The sequence below is a fragment of the Ctenocephalides felis genome, unplaced genomic scaffold (genome assembly GCF_003426905.1).
Source record: "Ctenocephalides felis isolate EL2017-DRISC unplaced genomic scaffold, ASM342690v1 CF-g0.4_SCAFFOLD_00351, whole genome shotgun sequence".
NCBI lineage: Eukaryota > Metazoa > Arthropoda > Insecta > Siphonaptera > Pulicidae > Ctenocephalides > Ctenocephalides felis.
In genome coordinates, this window is record NW_020536505.1 from 25,001 (window position 1) to 31,609 (window position 6,609).

A 6,609-nucleotide genomic window follows, 5' to 3' on the forward strand; every position below is an offset into this window, starting at 1 on the left:
GCCTACAGGCGAGTTGCCGTCGTAAAATTTCAGGAAAATCGGAAAATCTCGAGAAAATTATATGAACACACTTAACCATTCATATACCATTTTATTCATAATTTTATTCTGCATCTTTCGTACGAACAAAGTTTTTTCGTATCTTTTACGGTTTTCATGTTATAGAGCAATATGTGTAGATGTTAACTTGTCAAAATGCAAAGTGCGGCTAGGTTGGAGCAATACTCCTCACGATTCGATATTTCTGTAAAGAAAACATATAAAGTATTATACATCGTTAGAAAGGTCTCAAAATTCTTAGTTTTTTTCCCATATATCGCAACTTCGAATTCCAAACGGTGTGGCCTACAGGCGAGTTGCCGTCGTAAAATTTCAGGAAAATCGGAAAATCTCGAGAAAATTATATGAACACACTTAACCATTCATATACCATTTTATTCATAATTTTATTCTGCATCTTTCGTACGAACAAAGTTTTTTCGTATCTTTTACGGTTTTCATGTTATAGAGCAATATGTGTAGATGTTAACTTGTCAAAATGCAAAGTGCGGCTAGGTTGGAGCAATACTCCTCACGATTCGATATTTCTGTAAAGAAAACATATAAAGTATTATACATCGTTAGAAAGGTCTCAAAATTCTTAGTTTTTTTCCCATATATCGCAACTTCGAATTCCAAACGGTGTGGCCTACAGGCGAGTTGCCGTCGTAAAATTTCAGGAAAATCGGAAAATCTCGAGAAAATTATATGAACACACTTAACCATTCATATACCATTTTATTCATAATTTTATTCTGCATCTTTCGTACGAACAAAGTTTTTTCGTATCTTTTACGGTTTTCATGTTATAGAGCAATATGTGTAGATGTTAACTTGTCAAAATGCAAAGTGCGGCTAGGTTGGAGCAATACTCCTCACGATTCGATATTTCTGTAAAGAAAACATATAAAGTATTATACATCGTTAGAAAGGTCTCAAAATTCTTAGTTTTTTTCCCATATATCGCAACTTCGAATTCCAAACGGTGTGGCCTACAGGCGAGTTGCCGTCGTAAAATTTCAGGAAAATCGGAAAATCTCGAGAAAATTATATGAACACACTTAACCATTCATATACCATTTTATTCATAATTTTATTCTGCATCTTTCGTACGAACAAAGTTTTTTCGTATCTTTTACGGTTTTCATGTTATAGAGCAATATGTGTAGATGTTAACTTGTCAAAATGCAAAGTGCGGCTAGGTTGGAGCAATACTCCTCACGATTCGATATTTCTGTAAAGAAAACATATAAAGTATTATACATCGTTAGAAAGGTCTCAAAATTCTTAGTTTTTTTCCCATATATCGCAACTTCGAATTCCGAACGGTGTGGCCTACAGGCGAGTTGCCGTCGTAAAATTTCAGGAAAATCGGAAAATCTCGAGAAAATTATATGAACACACTTAACCATTCATATACCATTTTATTCATAATTTTATTCTGCATCTTTCGTACGAACAAAGTTTTTTCGTATCTTTTACGGTTTAAGAGAAAATCGAGGAAAACTGGTTTGAACATTTATTGTAAAATTAGAAAATTTAAACAAATAATTATAAAAAATAATATAACTATATATAAATTCGTTTTATATTCATTGAGATCTATAAAAATCAATAAATACATAATTTTATACAAAAGTTTAAAAAAACCCAAAAAACACCTAAAAACTCAATAATTAACTATAATTCATATTGTCCATATATATAAAACTGTTTGAACATCTAACAAAATTTTCGACAAAAATTTTTCTATCATAAGGGTTCGCAGTTCGAAATTTTCCCAGACTTTTGTCTTGACGATTCACACCGTAAGCGCGAGCAGGCCCTCGCCGCAGGTCAAATGCACGTCGCTTGGGACTCAGTCTAATACTTACGCTGTGGCCGCGCGCCTTATATAGGGGGATAGGTCGTGTCGAGTGCGATGCGAGCAAGCTTAGGCTAAAGTACGCTGTGTTGTTCAGGCAGGTTCGAATATTATTCCCCGGTGTATTTTATACATTATATTCGATACTTTTAGTCTATCAACTATATAGCGGCGTTACTTTAAATAATGTCGTAGACCGTGTCTGGAATTATATACGCCGTATATGTTCGGATGTCGGTTTACGGCCGGGTTCTGGACCTTATTTATAAGTGTTCAACCATACTGTACAGCATATCCGCGGGCATGTGTCGTTGACGCAAAGACTCTTATGCGGAAAATCAAATATACAAATGCTATCAACTCAATACTCTCCGAGCGAGAATAAAAGTGAGTTATAACGATGAATTCTTATGAATTCGCCCCGACGTTTTCAATCTAACGAAGGGTAAAGAGACTGTTTGAAATTAACTGGGTCTGCGGACCGCAAATTTCATGTACGGACCGCCGTTTCGACGGTTGTTAAAGGTCTAGCCTCTGTGTTAAGCGCAGAATATATAAAATATCTAGTCGCGATGTAAACTGTTCGTTATGTTCAGGGAATATCGTACGGCTCAGATATATATATATGTAAGAAAATTCGTTGTTTAGAAATATTCATCGAACTTTTCTATACAAAGTGTGGTCTCTCGGGTGACGCCGAGGGACATTTACGCACTATGCTATTATATATATATAGCACCCTGGTTGATCCTGCCAGTAGTATATGCTTGTCTCAAAGATTAAGCCATGCATGTCTCAGTGCAAGCCACATTAAGGTGAAACCGCGAATGGCTCATTACATCAGTTATGGTTCCTTAGATCGTACCCACATTACTTGGATAACTGTGGTAATTCTAGAGCTAATACATGCAAATAGAGTTCCGACCAGAGATGGAAGGAATGCTTTTATTAGATCAAAACCAATCGGTGGCGGGCTTGCCTTGCTCACCGTTTGACTTGGTGACTCTGAATAACTTTGTGCTGATCGCACGGTCTAGTACCGGCGACGCATCTTTCAAATGTCTGCCTTATCAACTGTCGATGGTAGTTTCTGCGACTACCATGGTTGTTACGGGTAACGGGGAATCAGGGTTCGATTCCGGAGAGGGAGCCTGAGAAACGGCTACCACATCCAAGGAAGGCAGCAGGCGCGCAAATTACCCACTCCCGGCACGGGGAGGTAGTGACGAAAAATAACGATACGGGACTCATCCGAGGCCCCGTAATCGGAATGAGTACACTTTAAATCCTTTAACGAGGATCTATTAGAGGGCCAGTCTGGTGCCAGCAGCCGCGGTAATTCCAGCTCTAATAGCGTATATTAAAGTTGTTGCGGTTAAAAAGCTCGTAGTTGAATCTGTGTCCCACACTGTCGGTTCACCGCTCGCGGTGTTCAACTGGCATGTCTGTGGGACGTCCTACCGGTGGGCTTAGCCCGTCAAAAGGCGGCCCAACTCAAAATCCTACCACGGTGCTCTTCACCGAGTGTCGAGGTGGGCCGGTACGTTTACTTTGAACAAATTAGAGTGCTTAAAGCAGGCTCATTCGCCTGAATATTGTGTGCATGGAATAATGGAATAGGACCTCGGTTCTATTTTGTTGGTTTTCGGAATTCCGAGGTAATGATTAATAGGGACAACTGGGGGCATTCGTATTGCGACGTTAGAGGTGAAATTCTTGGATCGTCGCAAGACGGACAGAAGCGAAAGCATTTGCCAAATGTGTTTTCATCAATCAAGAACGAAAGTTAGAGGTTCGAAGGCGATCAGATACCGCCCTAGTTCTAACCATAAACGATGCCAGCTAGCGATCCGCCGAAGTTCCTCCGATGACTCGGCGGGCAGCTTCCGGGAAACCAAAGCTTTTGGGTTCCGGGGGAAGTATGGTTGCAAAGCTGAAACTTAAAGGAATTGACGGAAGGGCACTACAAGGAGTGGAGCCTGCGGCTTAATTTGACTCAACACGGGAAACCTCACCAGGTCCGGACACCGGAAGGATTGACAGATTGAGAGCTCTTTCTTGATTCGGTGGGTGGTGGTGCATGGCCGTTCTTAGTTGGTGGAGCGATTTGTCTGGTTAATTCTGATAACGAACGAGACTCTAGCCTGCTAAATAGGCGTACTTTCCGGTATCGCAAAGACCCTCCGCTTCGGCTTCGGTCGTTGTTGGTTGTGGTTCTTACTACCGGCGTACAAATATATCTTCTTAGAGGGACAGGTGGCATTTAGTCGCACGAAATTGAGCAATAACAGGTCTGTGATGCCCTTAGATGTTCTGGGCCGCACGCGCGCTACACTGAAGAGATCAGCAGGTTTTCCTTGGCCGAAAGGTCCGGGTAATCCGTTGAAGCCTCTTCGTGCTAGGGATTGGGGCTTGCAATTCTTCCCCATGAACGAGGAATTCCTAGTAAGCGCGAGTCATAAGCTTGCGTTGATTACGTCCCTGCCCTTTGTACACACCGCCCGTCGCTACTACCGATTGAATTATTTAGTGAGGTCTTCGGACCGGTGCGCGGCAGCGTTTCGACATTGCCGATGTTGCTGGGAAGATGACCAAACTTGATTATTTAGAGGAAGTAAAAGTCGTAACAAGGTTTCCGTAGGTGAACCTGCGGAAGGATCATTAACGTACATTTACTATTTAGTGAATGAAACGTGTGCGATATGTCGTATAACCTACGACGTATAAAATCTTAAAGCGTCTCGCAACGATGGATCATTCGTTTCATTAACGTTTGACCGGAGCTAGTCGCAAAATATTGCGCAGTGTGCAAAAGCAGCGTGACGCGGTTTACAACCGCTTAGCGCTCTTATGCATTGTGTGAGAGCACTGCCATGTATATCTGCTCGGTATCGCCAGATGCCTGAGCGAATGACGAAGTTCGTTGTGAAAACGGCGTTCTTTTTGAATATTATACTTTAAACGCATAGCTCAATCAATTCTTTGGGCGCTAGATGAAAGTCTAGTGTTTCAAAGTCGATTGTAGTAAACGCTTGCGTTAGTATTCTATATACTCTGCACATTTTATTCAAATTGTGCGAATTTGAACATTCGCTTCATTGCGTTGTTTTAAGAAAATGAAAGATCAGCGAAAGCAGATTTTTCAATCTCACACACAATGAAATATTCATATTTCAATTTTGAAACGAGGTCTCGTATCTCGGACCGAAAAGCGAAAGCTTTACGGTGTACTAATTGTAACCATAATAAACATACTAGTTTCAGAATCGCCCGAGTTATCTTAAACGATTTCGAGGGAATCACGATTGAAACATGTATAAATATATATAAAATCACCCTGAACGGTGGATCACTTGGCTCGTGGGTCGATGAAGAACGCAGCTAATTGCGCGTCGACATGTGAACTGCAGGATACATGAACATTGACATTTCGAACGCACATTGCGGTCCTCGGATACTGTTCCCGGACCACCTCTGGCTGAGGGTCGTATAACATTACCAGACTGCCGCTTGCTTTAAACGGCTTGCCGGCGAATGATGGAGTTTCGCGTAAATGCGTGCTCTTAAATAATTCACTCAACGTGTGAGCCAGTCCATTTTGCAACATCGGACATTACCGTTCGTTGACGTTCTGTGGGATTACGGCGGGTTGTGTGTCCTAGAGATTTTATATTCTTGCGACCCTCCCGATAACCGGAAACCCGAACTCTTCGAAATGCGGTTTCGTTCCGGCAAATTTGGACGATTCAAAGGTTCCTCGTCGATTTTGTGTGCGCTTGCTTACTAACGTTTGCGAGCACATCATAATCATAATACGACCTCAGAGCAGATGAGATTACCCGCTGAATTAAGCATATTACTAAGCGGTGGAAAAGAAACTAACTAGGATTCCCTTAGTAGCGGCGAGCGAACAGGGAAGAGCCCAGCACTAAATCCCGCGGCCGGAGACGGACGCTGGGAAATGTAGTGTTAGGGAGGATCCGATTATCTCGGTGCGTTGCGGCGAGTTCAAGTCCATCTTGAATGGGGCCATTTACCCATAGAGGGTGCCAGGCCCGTAGCGACCGTTGCGCGTATCGAGAGGATCTCTCCTCAGAGTCGAGTTGCTTGAGAGTGCAGCTCTAAGTGGGTGGTAAACTCCATCTAAGGCAAATATGACCACGAGACCGATAGCGAACAAGTACCGTGAGGGAAAGTTGAAAAGAACTTGAAGAGAGAGTTCAAGAGTACGTGAAACCGTTCAGGGGTAAACCTGAGAAACCCGAAAGATCGAAAGGAGAGATTCAATGTTATCGTTGTCTTCCATTTATTGGCGTGCGCTTGACCGGGATTCGTCCTGCGATACGCCGTCGGTTTATGCGTTAGGTGGGCGGATGGCATGCACTTCTCTCTCAGTAGGACGTCGGCGACCCGTTTGGTGTCGATCTACGACCGCGGCGGTAGCCTGTCACGAATTATTCGCGTCAGACCCCGCGTGCTCCGGTCGATGCCAGACGGTATAAACGATATGGTATAGGGTCGCTTTTAAGCGTTCGGCCGGTTTGCAAGCACGGACGGTTATTGGCCGTCGGACCTGGTCCGGCATCGATGCCGCCTCGAGCTGTTAGCTGCCGTGTCCTCGGAAGGACTCTATTACCGGTCAGCGATGTGCTATGCTTTGGGTACTTTCAGGACCGTCTTGAAAACACGGACCAAGGAGTCTAGCA

The 6,609-nt window shown here is 42.9% G+C and overlaps 2 non-coding genes across 2 annotated transcripts; both read left to right on the top strand.

Annotated features, from left to right (window-relative positions):
• The first annotated feature begins 2,640 nt into the window (after window positions 1-2,640).
• On the top strand, window positions 2,641-4,567 carry LOC113363786. Its single transcript, XR_003365962.1, has one exon. It is a non-coding gene; the product is annotated as a small subunit ribosomal RNA (ribosomal RNA).
• A 669-nt stretch (window positions 4,568-5,236) lies between these two features.
• Window positions 5,237-5,391, top strand: LOC113363826. The gene has a single exon (XR_003365971.1). It is a non-coding gene; the product is annotated as a 5.8S ribosomal RNA (ribosomal RNA).
• The last annotated feature ends 1,218 nt before the right edge of the window (window positions 5,392-6,609 follow it).